The following is an 18,474-nucleotide window of genomic DNA, read 5'->3' on the forward strand; positions in this document are numbered from 1 at the left end:
GGCACATTTGTTCATCAGGAATTGTTGTACGATGTTTAACAGATGTCGCTCCGAGTAAGATTTAATGACTGACACTCTCAAGACGATCCTGCAAGCTTTTCTGACACAATGTTGACATTTCACAAGTTGCAAGACGTGTAGCTTGATATTTAAAAGAGTAAATTATAAAATGATTTAATCATAAGTGACTTTAAAGTTTAAGTGTTGATTTAAGTGTGTCTTAAATAGATGTTGGACTCTATTGTATCGTCAGTATGTGTCTGTTTGTACAAAACTCTCTTTTCATTTAAATATTTACATTAGAAAATGTGTTTAAGCCCCGCCCACTGAAAAACACTTTGTTTGTTCTTTAGATGAAACCACACCCACTCTGCTGTGATTGGCCAAACATCAAGGATTGTCACCGCACGTCATCAAAACCCGGAAGTCTCCACCTCCAAGGGACTCGTTGTATAAACAAAGCTGGGGTTTGCCCGAGTATTTGAACATAAATAAAGTCAGAAAAGGTTGACATGTTATTAAGAAAATAAAATGATCCTTCTATGAAAAAAAGGCTTAAACATGAAAAAGTAAAGAAAAAAATATATATAAAAAACACAGACAATTAATAATTTACAGAAATTGTGACCATGAAAGTAAAAAAAATTATCCCGTTAGGAAAAAAACATGTTTGTAACAAAACATTTAAATAAAAAGCATAATTGAAAATATTGTTTTTGAGTATAAAGAATATATTAAAATGTGTTTAAAAAAAGGGAGAAAAATGTATCATTGAATATTGTCGTTGACCAGGAACATGGATATAATAAACATTCGTTAAAGAACCAAAAAAAAAGGGCTGTGAAAAAACAACTTAAGCGACAAAAACTAAGTACACGTTGGAAGTACATGATAATAAAGCGTTGGACATCATTTAGAGCAGGATTGACTTTGTTTTGACTCCCGGCTGAACTATTCCCATGCACGGCCGCTCCACAGACTACATGATGAACCAAATATGTAAACACGTTCAACAGCTTTATGACTCCGTCTCAACCTAAGTGTTGGACTTTTCCGCCTCGGCTTCTAAAACCCACTTGACTTGAACACATTTTTGTGTTTTTTATCGGGGCCCGTGTTGCTCCCGGGGGAAGCTCTAGATTATCCAGAATGTGATGAGATGGTGACAAATATATCCAACGCTCCGCCGCACCCAACAGTCGTCCACGTCGCTGCAGCCCGGGGAGCTTTGACGGGCGATCGGGCCGGAAAAAGACAAACCAAACAAAAAAAAAAAAAGTCAGGAAGCGAGAGATCCATTTCAGGCCCCCGTCTGTTTGCCTGCCACCTGTTGGACATGATCATTACCACGGAGCGAGGGCGTGGGGGGGCCCAACCCTCCACATTCATATCAACAAGCCGGGATAAAACTGTCTAATTATCCCCCACGGCCCCCAGGATTGGCCCTCGGCTCTTCCTCGCCTGAGCTGGTTCCATTTGCCCGCCTGGACCTGGACCGGGTCCAAACCATGTGAAAGCCGGTTCTAATGATGGACGTCTTTCAGTGGCGTCTTTGCAATCGCTCAGAGCAGCTTACAGACGACAGGACCCTCGGAGACGTTCAGACGAGTGTGGACGAGTAAAAACTTTTGATCTCTTGTAGTACATGCGCTGAAAGAAGGAAGAGAATATACAACTTACTTACTATTCAGTTTGGATCTCAACACAGTTGCCATATTTATAGTCATACGTTTAAGTTTTAACTTTAAACTTCTGTTAAAACCTGACATTTCCTCTCTTATACGTCCTGTATTCACGAGTGTTACATTAACTTAGAGCTAAATACAGAAGAAGTGACAGAAAGATGCAGACTTTAAAGAAATGAGTGAGAAAAGCAAATAGAACTAGTTGAGGGAAAGGTTGATCGACATCCAAAACTATAATCGTAATTATATATATATGTAGAAAAAAAAAGGTAAACCTTTACTCATAAAAACTGCTTTTGTGACATCAGAACTTAATAGAAAACAATCTAACAGGACATAAACACATTATACAATATCAATAAATACTGTATATCATGATCTTAAAAACAACTTTTTTGACATTAGATTAAAAAAAAAAAACCCAGTCAAACAGGAAAGAAAAAAAATCATGTATCTGTAACATCTATTAAAATTAAATAAATACAATTCAAAATAATATTGACAAAATATAAGTTAAAAACCCAACTTTAAAAATATTACAATAAAACGAAGAACACACAAATGTTGTAATGATCTTAAAAACAGCTTTTGTGACATAATAACAAACAATCAAACAAGACAGACATTGATAAATAATTACAGCTTAAAAAATATATGAAAAATATCTATGTTCAAAACACAAGTTTAAAGTGAAAAAGATTAGCTTAAAAACAGCTTTCGTGATCTCAGGATTTGACATAATGATATAACTAACAAAACTGAAACAGAAAAAAATAACATGAAAGAAAAGAGACATTGATGTAAAAAAAAAAACTAACTTTGAAAAAATATATATTTAGAAACAAAGACAAGAAAACTTAAGTCATCTTATTAAAATAAATAAAAAAAAGGGAAAAATATATGTAACAAAAAAGGAGCATCTGAAAAACAATTCTAAAAATTATGTAAAAAAAAACAAACAAACAAAATGAATAGAGAAAAAGAAAACACTAATAAAAAAAGCCCAAACTAAATTGTAGTAAAAGATAAAGAATAGTAACCAAGTGTATCAGAAACTGAGATGAAACGCTTGAATAAAAATAAAATGAAATAAGATCACGTTAAAGTCAAGAAAGACATTTAAACGTCACCCCATTAGAGTGAATAATGTGACCTTTAATGGACCAAAAATAAAGGTTAGTAGCTAAAAAATGCATGTTGTCATTTAACCTAATTGTTTTCCAAGTTAAGAAAATAACAAGATATCCCTGGATACTCCAGACACACTTTAAGGGACAACAGAGACTTGAGATGAAAAAGGCACTGAATAAAAACCCCAATGAATCAGTCGAGTCGAGATCTAATGGCGATCTCGTGAGAAAGCTCTCGCTCACGTCGACAGGCCGGTGAAATCTCACTCGAGCACATTTCTGCCGGAGCTTTGATGGTCGGGTGATGGAGAGCAAATGGAGACTAAATGTAGGAGGTTTGCACCTGTGCAGAGCCGACTATTATCATAACAGTTTTGATGGCTGCTCAGGGAATGCGGGAGGGTGGGAGCCCGGGTGGACGGGGTCCCCCCCTGGGAGCCGGCATTAGGGTCTTAATTAGGACGCGGGGGGGAAGATCCAAAGTGGTGCGAGATGACGAGGGACGCAGCGATGGGAAACCGGAGCCGATCGTCTTTCTCCGTTCAAGGCTAATTGCCGAAAAGAGATCTGACGTGGACCGAACGGACGCTTCGCTCCTGAGCTCCTGCTCATGGCAGCGTCGTCGCTCGGAGCGAAGCGTCTCGTCCGAGGATCTTTCAGCGACAGAGTCGTCCGTCGACAGGAGGGTCGCGACGCTTCCAGGAATCCGGGGCGAGCGGGCGACGAAGAGGCAGCTGAGGCAGATTCGATTTCTACGACGGCACTTGAACTTGACTCGGCCCCACAACACGAGGCTCGTTAGAGCATTGATGCGCTCGATTAGATCCATTTATAAACACGGAATTTAAATCACTGAACACTCCAGAGATGATTCAGAGAAGTCAACCTTCCTTCAGACACGCGCGAAATCTGTTGTTGGATCTTCGATCTAGTTTTTTTTTGCGACCGTCGCCGATCCACTATCGAGCTAACAGGGCTAACAATGCTAACAGCACCGGTTGACTCTTTTGAGAGACTTTACAAGAATAATTAAAAACTTTAATCTGACAAGATAGGCATCATTTTTACATGAGAACTCTTTACAAATACATTCTCTTAAAAACAATATAATTTTTAGCCATTTATTTTTGAGGAGGTAAAAAAGAAGAACATTTATATCTGTTGTAAAATATTTAAACAGTTTAAAAAGTGAATATAATTCATACCATGAAAGTCTGCTTTTAGACGGAAGGAAAAATGAGAAATTTTAAATATATATTTTTATAGCAAGTCATTTGTAAGGAAAAAAAACATAAAAAAGAAAAAACTAAAGATGATAATTTTTATCTTGAAGGAAATAATATTTATTTTTATTTAAAAAGGCATGTTACACACACACATTACAGAAATAATTGAAAGTAAATTAATTAAAGAAAATATTTTATAGGTATAGGTTTTTCAGATGGAAATAATATTTATAAATCAACATTAAAATGTAAGAAAATGTTTGTCTTATGTACGAAAATAAAAAAGTAGAAACAAAATTTACAAACAGAGTCAATTTATACCTGAAAAACAGACTTTACAGAAAAGAAAACTAAAATAAAAAAGAACAAAATAACATGTTTATCATTTAAAGTCGTTTAATCAACTGTTCAGTTTATAAGAAACTATACCAGCACTAAAATCATTAAAAAGGTTGAAAAAATACATAAAAACACTGTTTAAACACAGCTTCATCTGTAAGGAAACATCATGAGTCCAAAAAAATAACAATAATGAGGTAAAATAGTTTAAAGAAAAAACAATTTAAAACAAAAAAAGGAAGATACTGGTAAGAAAATGGTTATCTTGAAGAAAATAAAAATGTAGAAACAAAACTAATTAATTAATTAATTAATGACAAAACAAAAAAGTCAATTAATACCTGCAAAACATAGTTTACAGAGAAAAAGTGACAAAAAAAAGTCTAAAAAACCAACAAACATTAGGTTCAGTTCAGTAGAAATTCATGTTATGCTGCTAAATCAGAATAACATGTTTATCATCTAAACTGGTTTAATCAACTGTTTATTACATTTTAATGTATTGCTTTGGCTTCATGTCGAGCTAAAGGTTGAACTCTTCTGCGACATGAGCTGAGAGGGAGGAGCCGAAGGACGACTGTAAATACTGCCGCACATCTGTTCTCATTCACACATTTCATGGCAAACTTGGGGATTTTTCATTAAACGTTGAATGAAAAGCAGGAAATTCCCTAATTGTCCCGCACGGCTCTCTTCACAGAGCCGGTTTCAAACCTTTAACTACGACCCCGGTCGTGTGAAGTCCTGGCGCTCCGAGCCGAACTTTACGGTGTTGCAGTAAAACCTACAGGTGCCGTCGCACTTTCATTTAGCTAAAAGCATCTTTATACTCTCAAGTATGAATATTTGAAACCAGATTAAGATCAGAACCGGGACCTGGTTCTTCTCCAGGGGTTTGAATCCCTCACACTCTTAAGAGTATGTTTTTTCGTCCGGGTACTCCGGTTTCCTCCCACGGATCAAAAAGGTAAACTGATGACTTCATTGGGTGTGAGAGTGGTAGTCCAGGGTGTCCCCCGCCTCCTCCCCCGAGTAGCTGGGATAGACCCCGGTGACAAAAGAGAAGGTTCTTCACAGATGTTCAGAGCCGCTGCCTGAGCGGAGGAATAGAAATCTATACCGCTCTCACATGAAACAGGAGGACCGGGGTCTTCGGGGAGACACTAAGCTGAAAGTAGGCCTGCGCCTGGCGGACCACAGGAAGTGCCTGCAAAACTAAAAACTCGGCAAAATGGCCAAACAGGCTGTCGTGCCCGTTTTCGTATATAAACGCCTTGTAACGTTCTCCACTCCTCGGAGATCACTCGCAGGAAGAGCCGGATGGATTTGACATCATTTTTTTCTACTACAGCCCCCCCCCACGGTGGTGTAATGGCGTATTCCGCCGGGTCGTGGAAAGGAAGCGGCCCGGTAAATCCCCACTAGAAAGGAAGCGGCGTCTGAAGACAGGTGAAAGGCTGGAACATGAACGGCTCTCCTGAGGACAATCCCAGCGAGTCTCTGGGTTTAAATTTAGGAAAAACTGGACTGAAGAAATAAACGTTAAGAGAGCATCATTCATTTTGATTCAATACGTCGGAGGGCTGTTTTTCACATCCAGGTGAGATCTGGATTTCTTACGCTTGGAAATATTCACACGCCGATGTTGAACCAGCAGTTTGTTGCTGCTTTATGTGGAGGTCGCAGATAAACAAGCCGGAGAACGTTCCATGTGTTTTCAACATTTCCCTGAACTCACATCATCACCAGCAGACGACTTGAGAGTGTGTCGTATCTGTCTTGAATGTAGCAGATGTGGACGTTACAGCAGTTAAGAAACTTTTCATTTTAAACCAGACAGAAACATCGATCTGGACTGTGAATAGAAGCTTGTAAACATAAACTAAGACGTTTGTTTCTGGTGTTTTAGCTGGATATTTATAAATCAACTTGTTTTATTTAATATACTTTTATTAAAACCGTTTTCTTTTGCCATTTCTTAACTTTTTTCCTTTTTTTTTCTTGTTTATCATTAGATTTCTTATAGATTTTTTGCCATTATATCATCATTTTGTTTTTGCCAGGTTTTTTATTAATTTATTTGTATTACTTTTGATTCTCCTCTATGAAATCCTTTTCCAAGTTAACTTTAATTTAAAGTATGTAAACAATATACATGACATTTTTACGCCAGCTTGTTTTCTCAAACAATTCGCATTTTTCGTGAGATAGATTTTAAGTAAAACTAGAAATAAAAAAAAAATATATAACTATCATGCAAGAAACAATCGAGTGGATGAAGGTGAAACAGGTTAAAATATATATTTTAATAAGTAACATAAAATAAAAATAAAATAAGTGATAATATGACAAAAAGTAAAAGGTTAATCAAAAAAAAAGATTTAGAAACCAATAGCAAAAAACACCTTAAAACAAATGTTAAGAGAGGAGAGCCTGGGCATGGGAATGAAAAAACATTCAATTGTCAATCTCAAAAAAGGAAATAAATCCATGTGAAAAGGTCACAGAGGTCAAGTATTATTGGAGGTTGGAAGACTCAACTCTTTACTCTGATTTCTGAAACTGTATGATGTTTTTTTGGTGTATAGTATATATTCTTTTCTTAATTTTGTTTAAAAAGTTTTTCTGTCTGACTGTGAAGTAATCGATTTCCGTTTTCTTCTCCCTTACATTAAGTTCAAGCTGTTCTCCCATAACTATGCTTTTCCCTGACAATATTTATTCTTTTACACATTTCTCCCTGTTCTTCCAAAAACCTCCTCGTGTCTCTCATCTAAACTTTATCAAGAGCCAATAAAAAAGGCGTGAATTCCAAAATAACTAATGTCTGCTGCCGACAGAGCCAGATAAACTCTCGTGTCGTCATGACGAGATAGAAACCAAAACATCGCTCCTGAGCTCGAGTGCATGGAAACAGACGTAAACAGATAAATAAAAGCCAAAATGATGGATTTGGGGTCAAACACGTTGTAAGCATCGGCTTCACGAGGAAGTGAAAAAAAAAAAGGCTCATCGTGCGGCTTTCTTCATTATTCTTTACTCAGAGTCAATCAACGCAACAAACTGCTCGACGCAATTTGTATTTTCCTTCTTTCATCATCGCGCCTCATCCATCAGCAGCTTAATAAACAAACAAGAGTGTTTCCATCTGGATCATAGACGCTGCAACCTCGCCGCCATATCAGCACAAAAGCAACTGTGTTCCATAAATCTCGGCGCAGGAGGATCCGAAAATACGAGCAGGGTGCAGAATAACATTGTGACAATGTATGTTTAACATGCTTCTGTAATCTTCCAACAAGATGTGAACCAAATGTGCGGAGAAGCTTTTAAAGCACCGTGAAAGTGAAATGTCTCGATGTCCAAACAAGCCATGACCGCGGGACATCTGTTTTCCTGACTCGGGGAAAAGGGCCAGAGTGATGCGCAACCTCAATAAATATCTCAATCCCGCCGGGACGCGGCCGCCGATTCATCTGGGAACTAATAGTGGAAGACAATGAGCCGTCATCGGCGAACGCCGGGGCGTAAATCATCGACCCGGAGCCGACGTGGATCGGAAAAACCTCTCCCTCCGCGGAGCCCTGTGGTCAGATGAGAGCCGGCGTGATGGCGTTCAAATTGTTCCCAGAATCTGTTTTTGTTTGGATGAGTTACGAGTCCCTTCGCTGACCTTGAGAGCAATATTTGTTTTTTTTTTGAGTGGAGCTCGGATGGAAATCTCAGATTGTGACGCGACATTATGGAGTTAGTCCAGGTCACCAAAGAGCAGCGAGGACGAAGCACATGATGAGTCTTCAGAGGCCGGAACTTTGTATTGTATTGTTTGTATTCTCAGCACAGTGACCCCGAAAACTTCTAATTACCCGTGAGTCATGAATACACTCGAGTCGTAGAGCAATTTGATTGTATAAAAACTATTTTGGGATCACTTTTGTCAAAAATAACTGATAAAAAGGAAGAGACCTCTTCGAGACTTCTTCTCCAGCCAAAACGGCACATTTTAAGTGGGCGGGGCTTAAGCGGTTTTTCTAATGTAAATATCTTTATTAAATGAGAGTTTTGTGCAAAAATAAAAATACTGATGATTGTAATAGAGGTCCTAGAACAATTTAAAAGACACTTAAATCATCATCATTAGGTGCCCTTTAAACACTGGGACTGGAATACCTTATAAAATATTTAAAATATTCAATGAGAAGAACAAGTTTCAAAACATTTCACAGGTGTTAAAGAATTAAATTGAATATGACGTATTTTATCAAACCTGTAAAATGTGTTGAAACTGCATAATCATTTGGAACAGTGCATTGTTGCATTTTTTTTATATATTAAAAAAAATGGTAATATGTTAATCTTTGTATCGTTTTTCCTTTGTTTAATCATTTCTTTGTGTTATTTCCTTTGCTCTATGTTATTCTTTATATTTGCACTTTGTCATCCTTTGCACGTTGTTCTTTTATTGTACTTTGTTCTTGTTTTAATGAAACTACCGTCTGCTGTGAACTGAAAACCCAATTTCCTGACAGAGATCCCCAGAGGGATGAATAAAGTCTATCTTATCTAATCTAAACTAATAAACCTATAGTTTTCAGCTATAAACATTTGCAGTTCTTGTCAATTTTCCAACAATCGTAAAGTCAGAACCATGTATGTTTTTTTTTTTTCACAGTACAATCATAAAAATATCCGCTAAAACTAAACATTTTAACTTAACTTAAATTCACTTTAATTCAATTTAACAAGCGCTTTGAGAAAACATGGCCTATATTTTCGTCAGCAGAAGGAACCAGACAAACTTCTAAACTACAAATTAAAAAAGTGACGTGAGTTGAACTGGTTGGTGTTGGATTTGAAAACTGGGTTGAATTTTGTCTATAAAACGATGTATAGACAAAAGGTGGATCTAAGATGAGTGACTGCGGTGGTAAAGATGAGACTGGAAACACATCAGCAAGTCTTTAATTGTTACGACGAGGCTGTAAAAATCCGTCCCAACGGTTCTAGATGGTGAACGTGAGTCTGCAGCGAGGTGGGTGGCTCTGTCCATATTCCATGAGTTTGGTCAACGAACTTCAAATTTACGTCCAACGAACTTCAAATTTACGTCCGACTGCAACAATATTTCGCTAACATTACTCAGCAGTAGTAGAAGGCGGCAGGAGGTTTCCTTCCAAATACATTTTCAAATATAAATCCTGATAAAAATATGATATAATTTCAGATCCCGGGTGAGCAGACCTCATCCTTGGCATCGACCAGCGAACTGTCATAACTTTCCCACCCACAGCAGCTTGCGAAGCCATCAGCAGAGCCGGGCCGTACCCAGATCCTCCTGATATCTGGTGAGAACTGTGATTTAGTGGGTAATTACGCTCACTTGATGTCGGTTTTGATGTTGGTTCTGAGATTCACTGTGTGGTTCCAACAGGAAAACAGCCCGGCACTTAAAAAAAGTTATTTTATGAAAGTAGGAGAAAGACCAGGATCTAGTGTGAACATGAACATGAAGCGAACCGCTCGACATTTGGGGGCGAAAATGCTGCCAGTTTTTAAACGGAAAAATCCTTCTATACTGTTAAACCCACATGCTAATATGTTCTGTAGGATGTTGTTTTTCATGGTAAACCAACAGGCATTTTTAAAATGTTCACAAACCCAGGTACCATTAGCATTACCATAAAGTATGTTGTGTTCACTGAGTAGACAAAGTATGATCAAGAAAGGCAGTGAGACCGAAAAAGACGTGACCACCTTTTAAAAGAGATTCACTGCAATTGTAGGTGTCGCTCTGATTACTCTATTATGTGTACTTGTTTTTCACAATTTGAGTTGATGCTGGGCCCAAATGGCATCTTGGATAGGCTTTACATTTATGTGTTGAGCTTCTGGTTCGTCTTTTCGGTGCGCAACATTATGAAGGAAACTATACCTGTAGATCATCATCACATCAACCACCCCCACCCCGGTGTTCAATTTGGATCCAGGAAGGTTTTGAAGGATTTGACTGGCACAAGTGGTAGAAAATTACTTAATTTTAATCCAAATAAATGTGAATTTTGACCCCCAATATTTTTACCCTAAATTTTGTCAATATGATTCGTCACCTTTACTATAAGAACTTAGCGTCTTTTTGGAAACAAGAACGTTAGCTTGTGCTACGATTTATTATGCACAATAGAGAGTGAAAACCATCATTAAATCATCAAGTTGTAAACATTACCTGAAATTTATTTCGAAATTTATTTTTTTGAGTTGTCTAACAACTTTCTTATCAGGGGTAATGAACAAGGTTCCATGTGGCTGTGGTGCCAAAATGTTTTGGTGTTATGTATTTAGCTTTATTTGGGTTGCAAAATAATGTATCTCCTTGGCAACTCAGGGAATGCCATCACAGGTGGTCAAGTGGCTCGGATTCAAAGTGTGATCCCTAGTAAGAGATTTTCCACTTTCTTTAAGCCGACAAAAATTGAATTGTGTGAGCACAGCGTTAGAATCCCAGCCTGATAAATTTGATCTTGTATGGACGTTTTCTGTTTTTCTCGTTGTTTACCTTTTTTTGCTGGAAGTTTGCCAGGCGGTTCCATACGATGTGTGTTACATCATGTGTTACCTTCTAATAACGCAAGGCTCCTGGCAATCTGCAATCTTCCTGCCTTTAATATACGCTGGATTCACCGGAAACCGGCGTCAGCTCATTTCACAGACTTGGACTGACCTTTTTAGTGTAGCTTTTCGTTTGGACTTCTGTTTGTGTTTCTCTAAATTAAATTTGATTTGTTCATTTTACCTTGTGTCTTGCGCATTGTCTTCCAGTCCTGGGTCTCTTTGTTAATCAAACTTGACACCTATTTAAATTCTTGAATCTTGAACCATACGTAGATGTTGTTTTATTCATCCTTGGCAGAGGTTTGCACTGTCTGAGTGCTTTTCTATTGGTACATGTTGATGCTAAAAACTAAGCACTTGTTAAGTTGTTCTCCGTTTACAAAAATGGAAGACCAAACAGGAGAAGCTCAAAATAAAAAGACAATCCAGGGCTTGGAGCATCTTCGGACCACCCCGGATTTCACCTCCACCAGATTTCACGAGCATCCGTCACTTACCAAGATAAGATTCATAGAAAACACAAACTTTTCAGCAGCGTTCCAACTCGTATATCACGTCCATCTAATCCATATGCAGCGACAACTTTATTGTGCTCGTAAAACGCTTGTGACTGCCCTTGAGCAACGCCGTATTTTCAGCAGGCATTTTAAAAAGGCTTAGATTACACTCAAACTGCACGTCAATGAATGGATTGGCAGCACGAAGGCGAGTACATTCTTGACTGCTCGAGACAGGGAATTTTCCTGCGCCGCCGCGTGCCAAGAGCAGAGGGGGAAAATCAACTCCATTCAACTATTTGTCAACTCCCTTTAGAAACATTTAATAGTGATAAAATTTATTGCTCCGCTTTCCAGAGGATACTGCCAGTGAAGTTCATCTCTACGAGAGCGGCTGTAAATGCTTCTATTGTTTCCGAATCTGATTTACTGCCCAACCTTTCAATGAGGCTTTCAAATGAAAACATTGAAGTTTGAAGATAAAGCATGAATTGAACACGGAGATCCGACTCCACATCTGCGGCGGTCGATATATATTCCATACTGTCCGTGAGGAATTACAGGGAAGCTCTGCTTTAAATGATGAGCAATGACAGGAACAGACAACTTTTAGGAATCCAGTGAAGCCTGCGAAAGTGACTTGCCATCTGGCCTGATGCTTGAAGAAAACAGCGTGAGCCCATATCTCATGTCTGTCAGCAATCATAAACTGCTATTAAAGTTTTCACAAAAACCACAAGAAAATGAGTGAATATGGAGTGAAGAGAAGAATTGTGATGATCCGAGCCATCGTTTGGGGATTTGAAGACAAATTGGAGTCATTTCCTTGTTTCTGTTTCGTTGACTGTTGGACTCTTGTTTCAAATTGAAGGAAGAAATTTAACGAGCCACGACTCATAAAAAGTAGGAATCTGGCTAGTGAGGGTTGCGGGTTAGTGACCAGGTTGAGGCGGCTCTTGGGGTAGACCTGTGTCCTGCCTGACCATCCGCCCAGGCCGGGGTTGGGTTCTTGGATATAAAAGGTTGAAAATTAAATTTGCTTTCTCAAAAAAAAAAACACCAAAAAAATCATGACTTGTTCATCAGTCTTTGTGAGAATTATTTAGCGCTTTGTGACCCTGGTCTAGAAAAGCGCTTTACAAATTAAATTACTTACTTACTTACCTTCTACAATCAATTTGTATATCATTTCCCCCGATGGACCAGTTGTGATTTAAGAAAAATATATCTATCAGTGGTCCTACAATGTTTTTTTATGGCTAAAAATTTACGTGTAACAAATTCTTAAATTATAAAAAAAATGTTGTCATGTATTGTATGTATGCATTGTATTGTTTAAAGAAAGTGTCACGTTTTCCCGGAAAGGTCACCAGACAATTAATCGCAACCCACTATTCTAAAATTACAGTTTTACTTTCTTATATTCTTTTCCACAGAGGGGAGGAAACAAGGGTTCACCGTATGGTAAAATGTAAATGATTAAGCCTTTTTCTATTTCAGGAAAAAGTAACTTTAACCCTTGTGTTGCCAGGCCTCATTGAATGTGTTTGTGGTATCCCTTGTGTTGCATCTGGGTCAATATGAACTACCTCCACAAATACCACAAACCTTTATTTTTGGGCCTACAGATCACTTTGACCCAGAGGCAACACAAGGGTTAAGTACATAAAGATTTAGAAACAACAATTTTAGGAAGTTAATTCCTTCCTTGTGTGTAGTGATGAAGCAACGGAGAACGAAAAACATGTAAAAAGCTCAAAGGATATGTCAAAATGGAGTAAATGAAGATGAACACCAACAACGTTTTACTCCACCAAAGTTGTTAAACGGAGAGTACGGGGAGGAAGCAGGAATGATGGTCGGAGTGAGTTATGGATCATGGAGGAGCAGTAAAAACCGGTGATGAATTAGTTTGCATTTCATTTCCCAGTCCTTTCATCCCGACATTAGGAAGGAAATGCTTGTTGTTTTCTCAAGGATGTGCAATTTTCTGCTCTTCATCCTGCTCCTGCTGGATCCTCGGGCCATCAAAACCAGGATTTAAAGGCCTTTGGCGGCGGTTACAGCTCCCCGCAGAAGCTTCCTCCCGATGCCTGGTGGCGACTCCAGAGGGTCGGGGAGGAAAACCAATTCGCAGAGGACAAAAAATAAACGAGGGGATGTTCCAAGTAAAAAAAGAAAGGTAGGAAAAACTTCCGTAATTCAGCTTCGTATGAGGCATCCATCTTTTTGGTCTCTTTGCTGTAATTACTTGGAAATGTAATAAATTCTGTGCAGATTCTAAATGGAGGGCTTAAAAACACTCCTCAATCAACGCTCCCCTCCCAAAAAAGGAGAGAGTGAGTCACCGGTGAGATTAAGCCCTTGTCAGTTTGAAAATCCAGCTTTACCTAAAGGCATTTATTTTCCTATTTAATTCCCCTCCGTTTTTGTTTTCCAAAGAAAAAGGGAAGTATCAGACGTTTTTTTTTAAATCCTGTCGCAGAAATGGTGTCGAACATTCTTTGACGTGAATCTGCATCAAGTGTGTTTTTAAATCCGCATCTGTCCGATCCCGAGTGAGCGATTTGTGAGCCAAGTTTGGACGGTGCTCAGCTGACAGGTGGCTGGAGCGATGATGGAGACGAGAACGCCACATGCACACGAAAAAAAAAAAAAAAGGTCCAACTCTGTACAGTGAAGTGAGTCTCATGTTTTGAGCTGAAATGAGACTTTATTTAGTGTCGGGGAAACATGATGACGTGGTGAACTCTGTAACAGTGTTTTCTGATGTATTGAAGTTTGGAGAACAGCTCCGGGTCAATGATCGTGGATCTATTAACCATATAGTTCAGGGATTCTATACATGTCTTTAATATCAGCAACAAACAAGGTGAGGCAAATATTCCACTACTCTCAAGGGTCATGGGGCGTTTTAGCCAATCCCAAAACATTCAGTGGATGGAGGTGAAGAAGAAAGTGAATATAGGAGGGGAGGTCAGAATACCAGCAAGAGGTTAAGGGAAGCTTTATAGGGCAGTGGCTAACTGCTATGGTTGTTAAGGAGGCTGGGTTAGAACAATCCGTTGAAGATACTAGGGTTTTCATTGGGACTAGAAAGGACAAGATGGTTTGGACAAGACGAGACAGTGTAACAGGAACTTGCTTTTGAACTCTTGATAAGCATCGCCTGGATCAGGACCCACACAGACCACAAGAATATATAGCATAAAACAAATCGGAGGTTTATGTATGTATGAATAAGAACATGAAGAGGATCAACAGAGGTTGATCCATTTGGGTTTAGCTGGTCTGGTCTTGGGTTGAGTCGGCCTTTGTTTTTGGAGAGGCCATGCAGCAGAGCATCAGGCATTACGTTGCTTTTCGTAAATTATTAAATCGAGGTGAATTCTGTAAAAACAACCGACTCAGCGGAAAAGTGAGCTCATTAAGAAACTCCAACTTAAACAAGGCTTTTAAAATCAGGATTGTACTCATTTACGTTTGAACGGAGTGGAGTTGGTATCGCTCGAGTGTCATATTGACAAAGGCTGGAGTAAAATTCTAGTTGATAATTGAGGTGGTCTCACTGGCAGAACGGAGGATTCTTAAGGTGAATTTTCCAATGGGAACGAGTTGAATTAAGCTGAAGGTGCAGGAGGCATTCAGTTGGAAATGTTGGAAAAGTTGATATGGAATCTTGTGAAAATGTGGCTGCTTAGCATTTTGGTATGGAATGACGATCAACCTTTCCCAATGTAGGTGAGATGAGAACCACAGTCTTAAACACACACTGACGGTTTAGCGTGGGTCTTCCATGTAGCCTAGCTGGGTAGATTGCTTTTGGCGTACACTCTAGTAGGATGACTATCAACAGAGACATCCTTATTACAGGCTAACCAATAAACTGGACCACCATTGTTGTAAACAGGGATGCAGGATAGAGCTAAGTGTTTGGGTGGCAACATGGAGGTAAACTGTGCCGGGGGACTAGCAGAGCTGCTGAAACATATATACGACTCCCCCATCTTTCGGGGGCTCATTTTAATTTGTGAATTTTGTGCTTCCTTTTTAGCACCGCTGTATCCTCAAAGATGTTCTTCTATAATGGGGCAGTCAATTCTCAAGTTTTAAAAGGTTATGAGTTCAAACTAGTCTACAGTCCCTTAATAACCTGGTCCATTTCACCCAGCTGTTAGCAGTTGACCATGGTTACCATAAATCCAACCCCCCTGATCTCCTTCACTCACACAGCTCTCCGGGTTAATCGTCGCGAGGTGTGAGCGCCGCTGGGACAAATGGGAGAATTTAGCAGCGTGTTTGTAACCAAGCGGAGTTCAAGAGAGTGAGTTATGGGAGCGGAGAGTGGTTTCCCACAGACCCTCCGTGAGATATGAAGGCTCAGAGGCCGTTCTTCCTGAAATTAAACCATTCATCGGCAATGCTGGTGAGGTCACACCTGACAGGAACAGAAAGAGACTCAAGTCTGAACAGAGTTGGGATTTTTTAGAAACTGGTTGTAGGTTTTGTCGTGGAAGAGTCAGGGGTTCAATAAACTCTAGCCATCTGTCAACAGAAGAACTACCCGGCATTGCCTGAGATACAAGATACAAAACCACGAAAAAACATTCCAAATGAAAAATGCAAAGGCCATCTGATTTAGTTTTTTAATAATTTATCGTCACTTTAAAATGCTTGCATGGACGTAAAAGGGTACTAGTGTCAATTCACAACAAATTCCCAAAAAATCGTGGAAGCTGCTAATGGCTAAAAGAAGGCCAGAAACGTTGGATTACTTGCAACTTTTAAAAGGCTGTAACATGGTTAATATTTGAGCTCTAGAGCTCTATGAATGACAAGACAAAGACAATGTACCTATTCACACTATTGTACTAATAATAAGGGAGTAGTTACCGCACAACCATCTCGGCCATTGAACACAAAATAAGGCCAAAAATGAAAGATCTGGCTTAGTCCAGACGCAGAGCAGTTCATTTGGAGCCCAAGAAGATGTAGGACCCCTGTAGCACAGAGAACTAAAGTGACATTTATAGATATACTGTAGATGAGTATGTCCATCTATATATTCATCAAACTCTTGACAAATATGTACATCGATCTGGTCAATAAAACAACTGTTATCTAGGTATATAGCTTTATCATCCATCCATCCATCCATCCATCCATCCATTCTGTAGCCAAATAATACCTAAACAAGCCTGGACCTTTGTTGACTCATCAACCCACTATTCCAAAAACCTTTTAAAAGCCTATTCAACCAACCCATCCAACCATCCGACCGAATGTTCAACCTCCAACACAATGCCGGTGGTCATAATGTAATGGCTTATTTGGGTGCGCACCAATATGTTCTCTGTGAACAGATTTAGTCCGAAGCCTCACCTCCGGGTCCAGCTAATACGAGATCCTGTTCGAGCGTCACTCGTGTGGCTTGAGACCCTCTTCAGCTTTTTTCCTCCTCGAAACCTTCCGCCAAGAAGTCTGAGCCGCTCCTCGGGCTGGAGACAAGGTCAGGGAAGTAACATTTGATCTGTTATGGCTCTTATAATTATTTGGACCCTGGAGGAGGACCTTTACTTTGGCTTGGCGGACGCTCCATCTGATATTCCATTTGAGGGACGTGAACATTATATTACCACTAAAACTGTAGCGGTGCTGCCGGATGACTCTTCAGCAACGCACAAATGAAAATTCCTGTTCCCTCTTTTATTAATTGCATTTCCCTGGATCTAGAGTGGAGGTTGTAGAATCCCCAAACCTCTTTTCCTGATGTTTTACTTGGAAGCTCCGTCAAATGTTCTATACGTTTCCATCATTTTTTTTTTTTTTTAAGAGCTAAATGTAAAAGCCAGTGACATCTAGTGGACGTGATTATCAGAGGATTTCAAGAAAGGGGAAAGTCAGTAACATTTTATGGAGCCAAAAATAGATAAAACTTGATGAATTAATTGCAGAGTTAGGGAAAAATCCTGCGTCAATAAACCAAAAAGAAATCTTGGATACATCCCTGTGATCCGAAATAAACCACTAAATAAGTACTGTGTAATATAACAACACTAAACTTGTAAGACACAAGTAAGTAAGTAACATTTTTTTCTAAAGCGTCTTGGAAAGTCTCTAAATACAGTCAGAAGATTTATCTGTAAATCCAAGGGATTAAATTGTCGACGTACAAATCCAGCTTCCGTTCTGAGGGTCAATAGAAACACATTAAATGACAATTTTATTAATTTTTTTCTTCTTTCTTCTTATAAAATCTTTTCCAGGCTGCAGACAATGAGTTGATGGAACAAATTTGGTCGTTGAGTTTGACCCACGTGACCCACAGAGAAGGTGATCCTTCCATCGTTTCTTCTATTTTTTACATAGACATTATATTCTAAAAACTGTAAGGCTTAATTATTCTTGTTATTTTTATCTTCAATGTTATGGTTAATGAAATTATTTAATTTTTACTAGTTAGGCCTTTCATTTTTTTTAAACTTTTCGTTAAAATATCTTTCTCTTAAAAAATTAAATATAATAATAAATGATCAAAGTAGATTTGTACCATACTTTCACCCAGATATTTACTATTTAATAGCAAATGCTCGTATAATTCATTTGGATTGACTGTCTAGGAGGAAAATTCAGTAAAAATAAAGTAATATTATTAAGGTTGACCATATGATATGATGTTTTATCTTGATCTTTAAAGTATATACTTTATTGAATATTGTTTTAATTGTTTAAGTGCTTTGTGACCCTGGTCTGGAAAAGCGCTATACAAATAAAAATTACTTACTTACTTACTTACTTACTTACTTACTAATATCAGTCCCAGTATATATTGTCGCACCTTGAGATATTGAATTGCTCATCCCTGGGTTCGAGGTCTTCATTTAACACATGAGGATTAGTGAATCTAAAAGTTAAAACTTGGAACTCTCCATGGAAATGTCATTCCGTTCACTTCATAAAGAGAAGAAAAGGTTCGTCTAAGTTCGTC

Source organism: Callionymus lyra, chromosome 13 (genome assembly GCF_982586985.1).
Source record: "Callionymus lyra chromosome 13, fCalLyr1.hap1.1, whole genome shotgun sequence".
Lineage (NCBI taxonomy): Eukaryota > Metazoa > Chordata > Actinopteri > Syngnathiformes > Callionymidae > Callionymus > Callionymus lyra.